Source organism: Tupaia chinensis, unplaced genomic scaffold (assembly GCF_000334495.1).
Source record: "Tupaia chinensis unplaced genomic scaffold, TupChi_1.0 Scaffold000298_1, whole genome shotgun sequence".
Classification (NCBI taxonomy): Eukaryota; Metazoa; Chordata; class Mammalia; order Scandentia; family Tupaiidae; genus Tupaia; species Tupaia belangeri.
The window spans coordinates 4,172,198-4,187,654 of NW_006159787.1; positions in this window are offsets into that span (position 1 = coordinate 4,172,198).

Genomic DNA, 15,457 nt, shown 5'->3' on the forward strand with positions numbered 1-15,457 from the left:
TATTCTCAAGTCTTTAATTATATCTTCTCTTAATATATCTTATTCAGTGTTTCAAAAATTCTGATTTAATACTCCTTCAGTCTCCAACTATAACCACCCTAGTTGTTTTTCTTTCCTTTTTTTTAATAACTATTTAATTTTATTTATTAATTCATTTATCTTAATTTTGGTGAGAGAGAGAAAGTGAAAAAGCAAGCCCCACATCTAGGACTCAAACCACGTTTGGTAATGTGGGAGTGTCCAGCACCTTACCACCACACCACCCACTGGTCCCCATCCTGGTTGTTTTTCTGCACAAAAAGGCATCATGATTTTTCTGACAACTCAATATAACCACCCTGGGTTGTGATTATACCTAGAAACAGAAATTAATTACTGACAGATGGGAGCTGGCCTGATACTATCTTTCAGGTCCTGATGTTGGTCTGACTTACCGTGCTTTAGTTCTTAGTGTTCTCTTGCTTAATGAGAATAACTCTGCAAAACATCAACATCAGAAAAGGCAACTCTGTGATCATAACGAATCAAGACAAAAGTAAGGACACTCATAACGGTGTCTAAATACAGATTAAACTGATAGTCTTCTAGAATATGAAAGATCAACTATACCCCAATCATGTCTAAAATTATGACCAACTGCTCCTTTATCAATTAGAGCTTCACCTTCACTTTAATGTCTCCTTTTCTTCTTTCTTTCTTTTTTTTTTTTATTTTAAAGACATAGAGTCTTGCTATGTTGTCCACCCTGGCCTTAAACTAATAATCTTTCAATATCAGCTTCCTGCATAAGTGGAACTATAGGCACACGCTGTCATACCGAGCTCTCTCATCCTATAGATAGTTAAAATACCCAATTATAGTTTTATTTATACTTCCTGGTGATATCCCATCCAGAGAAAAGCCTTGCTTTTATCAACATTCCTCAGGCTCAGTAATATGTTCAAATCTTTAATAAATCTTTTGAACACCCAAGGACTGAGGTGCTCTCTGCTCTCCATGATATGTGGTCTCCTGTGTTACAATGAGTTGTAAAATACAACTTGTTCAATAACAGGTGTCTTCCTACTAGTCTTGGTTGGAAGCCCTTAATAATATTCATAAAAATTCATATTTTGCATACTATCTATGTTTAAGATTCCAAGTTAATATAACTAAAGCACAGATTTCGTTTCTGGTTCAAAACTCACTTGGTCATTTATTACTAGACTTGTTGGCTTACATGGCCCACAGGCACACCAATTTCGATACCAATTCCAAATTATTAAGAAACAAATTCTAGTCTACTTCAAAGAAGCCCTTCCTCTTGTATTTGCTATCTTGTTGAAGGAATCCTTTCTACAGCCAGAAGTCCAAGAAGTAGTTTGAACAGCTTCCTAACTCACCGAATGCAACATTCATTCTTTCTGACTTCTATGTATCTCCTTTTATTTTTCATGGCCACTGTTACTTCTTCAGTTCAGGTCCTCATTATTTCTTATCCCAATAGCCAACTGCCAGTGTTAATTCATGTCCAATATCATTTTGTTCCTACCATGACAGATACCCAAGTGATCTTTCTGAATGGCGAAACCAGTCAGATCACTTCTTTACATGAAATCTGTCAATTAGTTTTCAACCTTACAGAAATAATTTAAATCTCTTAGGATAATTTGCAAGCCAAATCATTATCAGGCTTTTGTCTACTTCTGGCATTTTATCTCTAGTGATTTCTAAAAGGCAACTTACAACCAAGACCAATGTTACTGCGCTTTTTGCGTATTTATATTGCTGTCATTATGAGCCTACTTTCTAATTACATTTTCATTAGAAGTATAAGTAATATACAGTAAATTCAAAGATCCTAAATATTCAGTTATAATTTTTTTTTTTTTGGAGAGGTTTTTGCTATAGGGCACGTGTGCTCGCCAGAGAGAGAGAGAGAGATATAGAGACAGAAAGCGAGAAATCACCCCCCAGGGGGTATGGTCATGCCACAATCCCTTTTCCTCTCGGGATCTTGGGCATGCACGCACACGCGCCCGGCATGAGTTTTAAGCCACCGGGTCTGGGACGCTAACCGCGGTCGACTACGTAGGAGTTCAGCGACATAGCCATTACACTAGCTGCTGGTTCCCAAGTTATAAGTTTTGACCTTTTTGTACACTTGTGTATCATGATGAAAAATAAAAAAGTTCCTTTATGCCTCATTTCAATTTTGCTTTCACTCTGACAACAACTTTGTAATTAGTTACATTAAACTAATTTTTTAGTAATTTTTTAATTGTATTTATTCATTCATTTATGTTTTAATTTGACCAGAGAGACACAGAGGGTGAGAGTGAAAGAGAGAGGAAGTGAGAAAGCAAGCCACCAGATTCAGGACTCGAACCCTGGTCAGCCATGTGGGAGTGTCCAGTGCCTTAACCACCACGCCACCTGCTGGTCTCCTACATTAAACTAATTTTTATTTATCCAACCATGGTAATAGTGTAATAGGGAAATGGGGTCTTGCTGTACACTATTGAGATAGCAGTTAGACCCAATGAGAAAGTAAATAGGGCGGGGATCCCTGAGGAAGAGTCAGTATCGTAGGAAATGGACATAACATATCATTAAAGTATAGACCTATAAGACAGAGTCAACTTATAAGATGGAGTCACTCTAGTCAAGGTTTTTAATAGAAATCATTCACTTATTAGCTCTCATTGCTTGCTCACACCAAGAATGGCTTACAGCTAAAACAGCTTACAGCCTGCTTGAGATAATGACAGCTGAAAACTAACACTTTCCATACCACTGCTACATTCCAAAGAGTGCAGTCTCTTGATCTGGAGAGCAAGAGAGCAAAAGACCTTTAGCAATAACTTGCTATGAGCTATTGTTTGAGGAATGGAAACATGATATGTAGGCTTGCACCTGCAAGATAAGGGTTCTAAGAGAGTTCACATTTAAGGGAAAAATGCATCTAAGAACAAAACTTTGTCTTAGACTTGTAGAAAACATGACAAAAACTAGAAACATTATGGGGCATAGACCTCTGACAAAAGTCTGCTGAATGTTGGGACCAGCAGAAGGCTTAATGGTTACGACCATGGTTCAAGTGGCTTAAAACTCATGCTGGGTGTGTGTACATGCATGCCTGAAATCCCAAGAGGAGAATGGAGGAGAAAGGATTGTGGCATGGCCATCTCCCCTGTGGAGGAGGTTGTGATTTCTTGCTTTCTGTCTTTTAATCTCTGTTTCTCTGGAGAGCATGTGTGGCCTATAGAAAAAAAAAATCTCTCTCTAAAAACAAAATCTACTGAATATTAATTAGTTAAGGGATAAAAGTCCTTGTGATTTGTGAGCCCACTCCCAAATCAGAGAAGGATGATGAATCACCTGATCTGTAGCGCCTACAAGGAAAATGCATTCCCAAGTCCCTCCTTGCTGGGATAAAAACCCTTTGCACCAGCTTCTCTTCAGCAACCTGTTCCTGGAACCTCTCCCTGCTGGAGAACTCTGTTTATCCTCTCCTCTTTTAATAAACTTCACTTTGCTATGCCTTCCTTTTGTCCAAATCTCTAATTCTTCTTGAGTGCGAAACAAGAACCTGAAACCAAGCTCTGGATTCAGCACTGGTGTTGGGCTTACCTCAATTTACTCCATCACTAATAGAACCATGTGAAAAGCCCTGGGATTTCAATCTTGGGTCAACTTGAACATGCTGGGTGCACCCACAGACATGCCAGTGATTATGGCCAGAAGGTTGGGGCAGGGGATAATTGCCATGTGAGACCCTGTCAAGGATGTCACTCTATCTCATTAAATAAACATTTTTAAAAAAAGTTTCTTGGATTTTATAAAAACAGAGTATGGACTTTTTAAAAGTTGATCTTGAATTAAGAAATGTTTATTGAATTCTTTACTTAGTTACTTGGTAGAATATCAATATTTATGGATCGATCTGTATTTGGCTACTCTTTGCAGTTCTATTAGTTTCTTCTTCTATTTTATGTGATACTACACCCTCTTAATTAATAAAACTTCTAGTAAGTCTCCAAATGAAGTATTTTAAGCCCTCTAATTGTATTTCTTGCCATGTATTTACATGGGCTATTCTAGGTTTTTTATTTTCTTATCGGGTTTATAATGAATTTGTCAGTTTCTTCCAAAATAACCTTCTAGGATTTCCATTATAAACACATTAAATCTGCAGAAGTATATTGAAAGAATGAATATATTACACAATATTTAATCCTACAATCCATGAACATATCTCCTTATGTACTTAGGATTTTCAATATTTTTGGTCAACAGTATTTTATAGATTAAAAAAAAAAGAGTTTGGCTAAAATTTGAAACATTTATTGTTAATTATTGAGTGTTCTCTGAAGCTATTATAAATGATAGCCATTTAATGTCAGATTTCAATCATTTTGGCTAATATGTAAATACTGCATTGTCATCCTTATCAGTGGTTTTGCTATCCATAGTTTCAGTAACTATGGTCAAACAGTTTGAACATAAAATGGAATATTCCAGAAATAAACTAAATAAATTCAAAAAATAAATTTATAAATTATGTATCATTCTGAGTAGCATGATACCATCTTGCATCACCCCTTTTTGCTCATCTAGGACACAAAACATCCCTTTGTCGAGGCTACCCTCCATATGTACTACCCACTGCAAACTGCTTAGTGGCTGTCAGAGGGACTGTTGCAGTATTGCAGTGATTGTGTTCAATTCATCCTTATTTCACTTCTTATTGGCCCAAAAGGTCCAGTGTAGGAATGGTGGTATATTGTTTTAATTGTTCTATTTTATTATAATGTTATTAAACTCTTACTGTGTTAATCTCTTACTTATAGATTAAACTTTATCATGGGTATGTATAGATGAGAGAAAACATGTATAAAATTTGGTACTATCCAGAGTTTTATGAAGCCTCTGTAAGTCTTGGAAAATATCTTCCTTTGATGAGATGGGTATAATGTATTCTCTTCTCTTATATCTTGACTTAGTATATTTGTTTTTCTTTTATATCTTGATCCTGAAAAATATCTCAACTTATATTGTTCTTTTTTGTGTGTTTGTTATTTGTTTTAGGATAGATTTTTGCTACAGGACATATGAGCTCACCAGAGAGATAGAAAGAGACAGAAAGACAGAAAGCAAGAAATCACCCCCCATGGGGGATGGCCACAATGCAACCCCCGCAATCCCTTTTCCTCAAGTTTCTTTGTGGGATTTTGGGTAAACACACACATGCCTGGTGTGAGTTTTAAGCAATGGGGTCTGGGACTTGAACCATAGTCAACTACATGGGAGTCCAGCCATGTAACCATTACACGATCTTCTAGTCCCTACTTACATTGTTCTTAATTCTAAAATATTGCCTATATCTACAATCATGCCACCATTTCTTTTTTTTTTTTTAAGAGAGAGAGATTTTTGTGATAGGACGTGATGCATGTGCTCACCAGAGACAGAGAGACAGAGAGAAATCACCCCCAGGAGTGACAGCCATGCTGCAGTCCTTTTTTCTCTATTCTCCTCTCAGGATATTGAGCACACATGCACAAGTACCCAGGATGAGTTTAAGTCACTGGGTCTGGAATTTGAACCGCAGTCAACTACATGGGAATCCAACAACGTAACTGTTACACCATCTGCTAGTCCCCAATCATGCTACTTTCGACCACAGACAGCTTTATGTCTTTATTTTTCATCTTTATTACTTTTATTTATTTTACTTATGCTTGTTAGACAACCCAGAACTCCCAGTATAATGTTAAACAGAAGTGATGAGAGAGGTTTCTCTGCCATATTCCTATAATTATAGGCAAAACAATCGCTCACTATTGAGTGTGATGGAGTTGCAAGTTTTGCTAAGATACTTTTATCAAGTTAAAGATGCTTCCTGCTATTTGTATTTGCTATTATTTTAAATCAAGAATTGCCAATTTTTTTTTTGGAGGGGTGCATCTATTAAATGATCTAGTACTTCTTTCTATTTTATCCTGTTGATATGGTGAATTATATTAGTTTTTTATTGTTAAACTCTCCTTTGAATTCTTGTGGTAAGTCTTCATTTATCATCATATTTTTCAAATAAAATACTGAATTATATTTGCTAGTATTTTATTTTTGTTGGTTATGTCTAGATTTATGAAGAAGTTTGAGTTTCATTTTCATATCCTGTGATATCTATGTTTCTTCTTTTTTTTCCTTCTGATTTCTATCAGGATTTGTCTGAAGTAGAAAATAGACTAGGAACATTTTCATTTTCCTATATTGTCTAAAGTAGTTTGCATAAAATTATCATTTAATTATTGTTAAACTTAAAGTTTACTATAAAATGATGAACATACGGAAGCCTGGTAAAATACATATACATAAAACATCTTTACAGGGATATACCTGAAATACAGTTCAAAGCCATTATAAAGACTAACTTTCTCAACGACATGAAGTTAACAATGAGGGTATAAGCAGTAAATCAGAACATCATATGCACAGGATATAATCAGTAAGTATTACAACCAGCAGAATCAAAATATAAGTGTTTTATAAAAATAAATTAAAGAGAGGAAGAAAGTTTTGATGAAGGAAGTTATAATAAAAGTATACCTAAAATGCTAATGAATGTATGAAAATGAGCAAATTACTACTGATGGGCATTTACTGGACATTTGCACGAGTATTGTTTAAAATAGTCTGATACTGAAAACAATGTGAATATTCGTGAACAAGAAAGGGGTTACCAAAAATTGAAAAAAAAATTAAAAATCACACAAAGTGAAAAGAATGAACTATGTACTGGTTAAAAAAATAGAAACTGAGGGGCAAGCAGGTGGCATAGTAGTTAGTTAACTGGCTAAACTCTCATATGGATGACAGTTTTTCAAGTCCCAGATCTGGTGGCTTGAAAAACACACAGGGCAATGGTATGTATGTGCCAAAAATCCCAAGAGGAAAATGGAGGAGAAGGGACTATGCCATAGCCATCCCCCCGGGGGATGATTTCTTGCTTTCCCTCTCATTGTCTCTCTCTGTCTCTCCAGTGAGCACATGCACCCTATGGCAAAAATCTCTTTAAAAAAAAAAAGAAATTGCATATAATATGTTATTTATAGAAATATTTAAACAAAAGAAATAAGTAAAACAATTAGCTCAGAAGAGTTATCTCTGTACCCAATGACTAGAGATGCAATGGGGGGAAGACTTGAGGCTCACAAACTACCAGTAATATTTAGTTATCTTGTTGTTTTTATATACTCTATAATTCTTTTCTTAAGGCTTTTGCCATAGGGTGTTTGTGCTCACTGAAAAGACAAGGACAGTGAGAGGGAAGTGAGAAATCACCCCTGGGAATATGGCCATGCCTCATCCCTTCTCTTCCATTTTCCACCTGAGATTTTGGGCACACACACCCAAGTGCCCAGCATGAGTATCAAGCCACCAGATTTGGGATTCAAAATGCAGTCAACTATGTGACAGTTCAGCACTCCAATCACTTTTGGCCCCAATACCTTTCTTTTTAAAGTTCTATTTTACCAGGGCTTAATGGTGGTTCAGTGGCAAAAGGAGAAGCCCTGCAAAGCTAACTCAAATGGGAAGGTTCCAAATTCACATCCAGAGATCTCCTTAAGTACACCAGGCACTTGTGTACCTACAGTACAGGGCTGGTGGAAGCTGGGGGTAAGGAGCAGCCTCAAGGTGCTTTCTCTCTCTTATTAATGGAAGAGACAGAACAATAAGCTTCAAAAAAATTTAGTTTTATTTCAGTAACTGGCAAAAGAGTTTCTGCTAATTTGTGAACAGGGCAATGAAAGCTCAAATAGGTTAAAAATTGTTCAAATGTCAAAACTTGTACTAAAATTCCAATTTTTTTCTTAATCTTGATATTCCTTAACACTTCATCCATCTCAGGTTAGACAAATGGTCCAGCATATTTAAGCTTTAATGGTAATAAAGTCCCAAATAAATGTGGTAGGGACATTATTTAGCTTTTTATTCACATGGGAATTGTTCTGTGATTGATACTTAAGATGTCTCAAGTTAGGATCAATGCTTCATATTTATCCTGATTCCTCTACATAAAACTTAGGGTTCTTCTGAGAGAAATGGCTCAATATGATATTTCAGATTTCTGGACCATAAATCCTTCACAATGATTTTGGCAAGAAAGTGAAACTGGACCAAAATCATGTGAGGATTCTTGGAACTTTTTATCCTGTGCACCAATCTTACTTTGCAATCCAAAATATAAATATCTTTTACCAACAATGATTTAAATATAACATTTAAAAAAGCAATATTGTAAATGCATTTGCCAATACAGGTTTCTGGCAACATGAATAAAAAATTCCAAACCAAGCTAACTCTGCCTCTGTACATTACATTAACTTGAAAGTATGCAGTTGATAACAGCTTAGTGATACCTGCTTCAATCATTAGAGTAAGCTTGATGGCTAAAAAAGATACATTTTCATTTCTCACAAATGACAAAATCACTTTATTCTGCAGCTACCCAGCACCTATGCTTGCAAATTCTCTGTGATTAATGTATGAAAGTACCAATGTATCTGTCCATGGATGTCTGCATATCTCATCATCACAATCGCTCTGTTACAGCAAAAAACAAAAGATTTATAAACTGTGTTCCTACTCCAGGCATTTCATCTGAAGCAGAAATTCTTTCACATATTTACTTGCAGAAAATCCAATTTTCTCTCTCTGTCTCTTTCTCTCTGTTTCTATATATACACACATAATACATATACAAATATATGTATATACACATATATAAACATATTTACATATATAAATATATATTCTATATGCTATGGAGGGAACAGTTGATTTCATTATTAGGTAAATGATGCCCACATTCAATTCCACTAGGCTGGCATTTCCAAACTATATCAGACAGTTCTGTAAATTTACACCAGAGAATCTCCTTGAAGAAAATTGGAATTATTTTGAAATTGGAATTATTTTCAAAACTAAAAAAAATTCAGTGCAGGACTATTCATGACATACCAAAGATAGAAATACAGAATTGGACGCCATTCCCATAGCCTAGTGGTTAAGGGAGTTGGATTTCACATGACCTACAGTGGTTGAAATCCCAGCTCAAGTGGATTGAAAAACATGTGTGGCACGTGTGCATGCACACACAAAGTGCCAACAGGATGGAGAAATGGAGGACAGGGGGTTGCAGCAGAACCAAGTCCCATTGAGCAGTGGTCCCCCCCCTCCCCCACCCCCCCAACACATCTTTCTATCTCTGGCAAGCACACAAACCCTAAGGCAATTTAAAAGGAAAAGGCAAAAAAAGGAAATGCAGACTTGTCATTATATTTGTTAACTTTTGAAATTCAACAAATAAGAGACTGCATAGACAAAAGAAAATAGAAATAAACCTTCTGACATCTAATCAGAGACATAACCTAGAGATAAAGAGCTGTTGTAGTAAGGACCCCACTTACAGGTAGATAGGGTAAGGGCCCCAAAAGGATGTCACTGTTTCTTTTTATGAAGCCTCTGTCTTTTTCCTCTAGTCTGGTTAATGTACACTATACACTTCTTTTTATATGTCTCTAAAGAATTTGTTTCCTTGGGACCAGCAGTTAGTGTAATGGCTATGTCATTGGTCTCCCACGTAGTTGACCGCAGTTCACGTCCCGGACCTGGTGGCTTAAAACTCACGTCGGGCGCATGTGTGTGCGTGCCCAAGATCCCAAGAAGAAAACGGAGGAGAAGGGATTGTAGCGTGGCCATTCCCCCCGGCGGGGGCGGGTGGTTCTCGCTTTATGCCTCTCTGCTTCTCTGTCTGGCGAGCACATACGTCCCATAGCAAAAACCTCTAAAAAATAATAAAAATAAAAAGAATTTGTTTCCTTGATAATAAGAAAGGCAATAGAGATATGGAACACATAGGCAGAATGAGTAAAGATGAAGTCACAATGGCTAAGTTTTCATAGCCAAACCTGACTGCTTTGAAACTCAAAGCAATCACAGCTAAAGGAAAGTTTTTGTTTATTATATTCTAACAAGCAATATAGGACACCATTGTATGCTGATCACATGAGGAAAAGTGTAATAAATTACTGAGACTATCATGTACCTACTTTTGCTTCTTTTTTCTTTTTTTAGAGAGATTTTTGCTATAGGCACATTCACTCGCCAGAGAGACAAGGAGAGACAGAGACAGAAAGTGAGAAATCACCCCCCAGGAGGGACAGCCATGTCACAGTCTCTCCTCTTCCATTCTCCTCTTGGGATTTTGAGCACTCATGTTCATGCTCCCGGTGTGAGTTTAAGCCACTGAATCTGGGACTCGAACAGCAGTTAACTATGTGGGAGTCCTGCAGCATAACCATTACCCCATCTGCTATATGTTTTGTTTTTTTTTTTAAAAGATGATGGGAATTTATGTAATGCAGCTATTAATAACATTTACTTTAAGTTAGCTGGGAGTAGGCTCTAAAAAATGAACTCTAACTCACTCTATATGCTGCATTGATAGTGCTACCAGAAACTATGCTAGAGGAGATTTTAATGGAAGAAACAGAGCATGTTACATAATGTAGAATTAATAAGAAAAAAATGACAGATAATTCATTATTCTCTTTCACAAGAAGCATTATTAAACTGACAGAAAAAAAAAAATCATGAGGATTGAGTGTGTAGTAGATACCGGGAAGGGTGGTGGCACAAGAAGGGACCCTGTAATGAAGTTTGAGTCAGGAAACAAATGATGGTCAACAATACAGAGTTTTATTTATTTATTTTGGTTTTTGACTTTGGATATTCAATATGTGAAATATGTTGAATCCTGGGGGAAGAATGAAAGCAGTACCAATAAGATATAAATAAAGAAGATATAAATATGGGAACCAGCAGTTAGCGTAATGGCTATGTCACTGGACTCCCACGTAGTCGACCGCGGTTCACATCCCAGACCTGGTGGCTTAAAACTCACGCCGGGCGCGTGTGCATGCGTGCCCAAGATCCCAAGAGGAGAATGGAGGAGAAGGGATTGCGGTGTGACCATCCACCCTGGGGGGTGATTTCTCGCTTTCTATCACTATGTCGTCTGTCGTGCGAGCGCACGTGCCCTATAGCAACCCCCCCCCCCAAAAAAAAGATATAAATAGACCACAGGAAGCTGTTTAAAATTTAAATCTAAGAATTATCTTTTTTTTTTTTTTTTTTTGAGACAAGATAAAGGATAAAAACATACAATTGTTGGGGCCAGCAGATGGTGCTTGACTCCCACATGACCAACCACAGTTCAAGTCCTGGACCTAGTGGCTTGAAAATCATGCCAAATATGTGTGCCAAAGATCCCAGGAGGAGAATGGATTGTGTCATGGCCATTCCCTCTGACGAGGTGATTTCTCACTTTGCCTCTCACTCTGTCTGTGTCTCTGTCAAGTACATGCTCCCTAAGGGAAAAACCTCCCAGAATGTGTGTGTGTGTGTGTGTGTGTGTGTGTGTGGGTGTATATATATATATATATATATATTTTTTTTTTACACACACACATACACAAACACATAATTTTGTAAAAGACTCATGTTAGTATAATATGTTGAAAGAATGGAAGTTTCATTCCAAACAACTCAAGGGTCTTATTAATAACATTTTTTTCCATTTCCAGTATAAATAATAGTTCAATAAAGTTTATGGAAGATGTAAGCTATACAAACCTTACATTGATATTGGTTAACACAACTTCATAAAAGCAAATTACTTATATATTTCATCACGTGTACTAAATATATAAACAAGCATTTACTTAAAATGGGAATGATTCCAGTGTTTAATATCTGTTGATAACTTTCTCATTTAAACTGAAAATTATAAAATGTTCTGATCCCCAAAAATGTAGTTTTTGTTAGCACTTGAGTTAAGCACAACATTTTTAGATTAAAGGACTGTATCTGTCAGTTACTTTTACAGCTCTTTGATCTCTCTGTGGAACATTTTCTAAAGTTAATATGCCTTACTGCAAATTTCTCTTTAGAATGTCTCTTAGGTTATTTTAAGGCTGTGAATAATGTCTTTTATCAGTGAAGAAATTTTGTCATATCTTATGCACATCTTCATATATGGGCAGGTATCAACCCTGAGGGCATTTTAGCTTGTGAACTCTATTAACTGTGACTTTTTATTCTATTTTTGGGCTGTAATTTGAATGTCCATCTCATAAAATTCATACTAAGATAAAAATACCTTTACAATGTATATATAAAATTATATGTGTTTTTTTTTTTTTTGTGTGTGTGTGTGTGTGTGTGTGTGTTTAGTTTTTTTAACCATTGGAGAGATAGAGAGAGACAAAATGGAGAAGTCACCCCCTCATGGGCCATGACCATGCAACAGTCCCTTTTCCTCTAGTCCCCTCCTGGGATTTTGGATCAGGTGTGATTTACAAGCTACTGGGTCCAGGACTCAAACTGTGGTCAGCCATGTGGGAGTCCAGCTCCTTAACCACCCCATCACCTGCTTCTCTCTATAAGTGTTATTTTATGAAATTAAAATAATAAGCTTAAAATAGAGAAAATTAAAACATTCTGAACAATACCACTCAGCTATAACACCATATGTATACTCTCTAGATTATCAGTATTTGCTTTTGGGGAACAGTTCCCTTTTGCTTTCATTTACTTGTTTGAGGTAAATGAAATGATTCCTGCTTGTTTGAGGCAACCATCCTAATACAGCCTAAAATCCCTGAAAAGGAACTTCATTCTAAGGCAAAATGATTTTTGGAAGTTGGATCACCAGAAACATTTTTTATTTAGTAAAATATGTAATGCACTAAAACAAAAACTTTGATATTGTGTCATTCATAGAGATTATATATATTAATTGAACACGTCTGACTTTGTTATTTTCAAACAATAAGATTTGCAGTCATTTCTCCAAGGTAATAAACATAATAGCCTATTGGATCTCATTGCCTTTCATGAATGCATGGCAATCTGGTAAACATCATGGTTTATTTGATTTCTCTTCAATTTTCTCCCTTTATTTTTTTCTGTTTAAAATAATCCTGTTATAATATTTTGTTATAAATATACTGTCATGAACATGTTCAATTAGCTCCTAAAAGTGAATTTCTAGAAACAGACTATTTGTCAAGGAATATGCTCACTTTACATTTTGACACACATTTTGATGCTGCGTGCCCAACAGGCAGTTGCTATTGCACTGTCATGAGGCTACCCTTTTCCAGATTTTAGTCTACATAGAAATTATTCATGTTTCTCCAACTACGATATGTTTAAAAAACTATGTTCAATTAGTTTTTATTTGCATCTGCATGATTATTAATGAGGGCTAAGATCTTTTTATACATTTATTTGTCACTTTTTCTTACAGCTGTATGCTGTTTCATTATGAATCTGTGCTAATTAATTCTTTTCTTTTCCTTCGTGAGCCATTTATATTTTGTTTCATTGATTTTATATACTGGGCAATTTCTCTTATGCAGAATCGAATTTTCTGACAATTAAATTTTTTGCTCCCTTTTTCCTGGGTCACTGTGGGGCTGCATATTGTTTTCCATTGTTTTATCAATTAAGTAGTTACTAAAATTTGTACATTTGTACAATTGCTTGAACTGGTTCCCCATTGCTCAAGTTAACTATCTTTATTTATTTATTTATTTATTTTGAGAGGTTTTCGCTATAGGGAGTGTGCGCTCACCAGACAGAGAGAGACAGAGAGACAGAAAGCGAGAAATCACCCCCAGGGGGGATGGTCACGCGGAAATCCTTTCTCCTCCATTCTCCTCTCGGGATCTTGGGCACGCACACACACGCGCCCGGTGAGAGTTCTAAGCCACCGAGTCAGGGAGGTGAACCGCGTTTGACTACGTGGGAATCCAGCGACATAGCCATTATGCTAACTGCTGGTTCCCGCTCAAGTTAACTATCTTACGTGAAATATAATTTTAAAAATGGGATTTCCTGCCCAGAAATTATTTATCTATTTATTTATATTTTTGCTATAGGTCACATGTACTCTCCAGAGAGACAGAAAGCGAGAAATCATCCCCCCCAAGGGGAGTGGTCAAGCCGCAATCCCTTCTCTTTTCTCCTCTTGAGACTTTGGGCATGCATTCATATGTGCCTGGCATGAATTTTAAGTCACCAGTCCAGGATTCAAATGGCGGTCAACTAGGTGGGAGTCTAGTCATGTAACCATTAAGCCATCTGCAGGTCTTATTTATTTCTTTTTAAGATTTTATTTATTCATATCTTCCAAAAGGAAAAGAGACAGAGAGGAGAGAAACAGCATCCATACCAGGGTCTTGATGATGTGACCTGCCCTATCCTCAGCCAACCTGAAATCTTGGGCACACATGTGTCTTGTGTATTCAGGAGGTTGCATTTTACCACTGTGCCACCATCCAGCCCCAAATAACACTTTTAAAATTTAAACTTTGGGACCAGCAGTTAGCGTAATGGCTATGTCGCTGGACTCCCACGTAGTTGACCGCAGATCGAGTCCCAGACCCGGTGGCTTAAACTCACACCCGGCACAAAGGAAGCCTATGTGACTAGATCCTTAGAATCTATAAGAAGCATGATGCAGTATGAGGTCTGGAAGGCTAGTAGGGTACATTCAAGAGGGGAAATGGAAACAGAGGTGTGTGGAGCTGAGGGCAAAATGTGAATCTCGTTGACTGCATTAACTTGCATTATATATTGAGTGAAGAGATTAAGGTTGAATGCATTAGGATGGGGTGACTGGAGAGACAAATCTAAACTGATTTAAGGGATTAAATGAATTAGACTTAGTGAAGGGTTTACAAAAAGAAAAGTCAAGGATGTCTCCTAAATTTGGAGACTGATTAATGAGAAGGTTGATAGTGTCATTCCCTTTGTCAAGAAACAGTGACTGAGAGCCATGGAAGGAAGACTGTGATTTAAATTTTAGCCTTCATAGCTTCAGTTTTCTTTGAAAGGTCAATTGGGATTTGTGAAAATTATTATGAACACTATACAGGAGTTTGAAGGAGAGAGGTAGGCACATGACTAATTCTGATGTCACAAAAAGAAGCAAATAGTATAAATAGGACACCCTGGACATAGAAAATAGAATGGAGAGAAAAGAAAGCGTGGAATTCAGCATCGAGTAATTTTTGATTTCAAAAACTGAACAAAGGGAGATTATTTTTAAAGAAGAGTAAAACGGAATTTCCAGACATAAAAAATAAATCAGAAAAAAGTGGGATAATAGAAACCATGTGTGAAGAGGTTTCAGGAGAAATAGTTGAGTAACAGTTTTTTGCATATTCTCTAGTAATATAAACTTATCTAGCGAGTAATTTTAGATTAAATTATATAAAACCATACTAAAATTCCTTTTATGAACTATATTTGCGGTGGTATATTATTTTTCAATATGTTATTTAATTATATAGATATAAGATATATATATATATATAAAATGTAATTTAATTATATA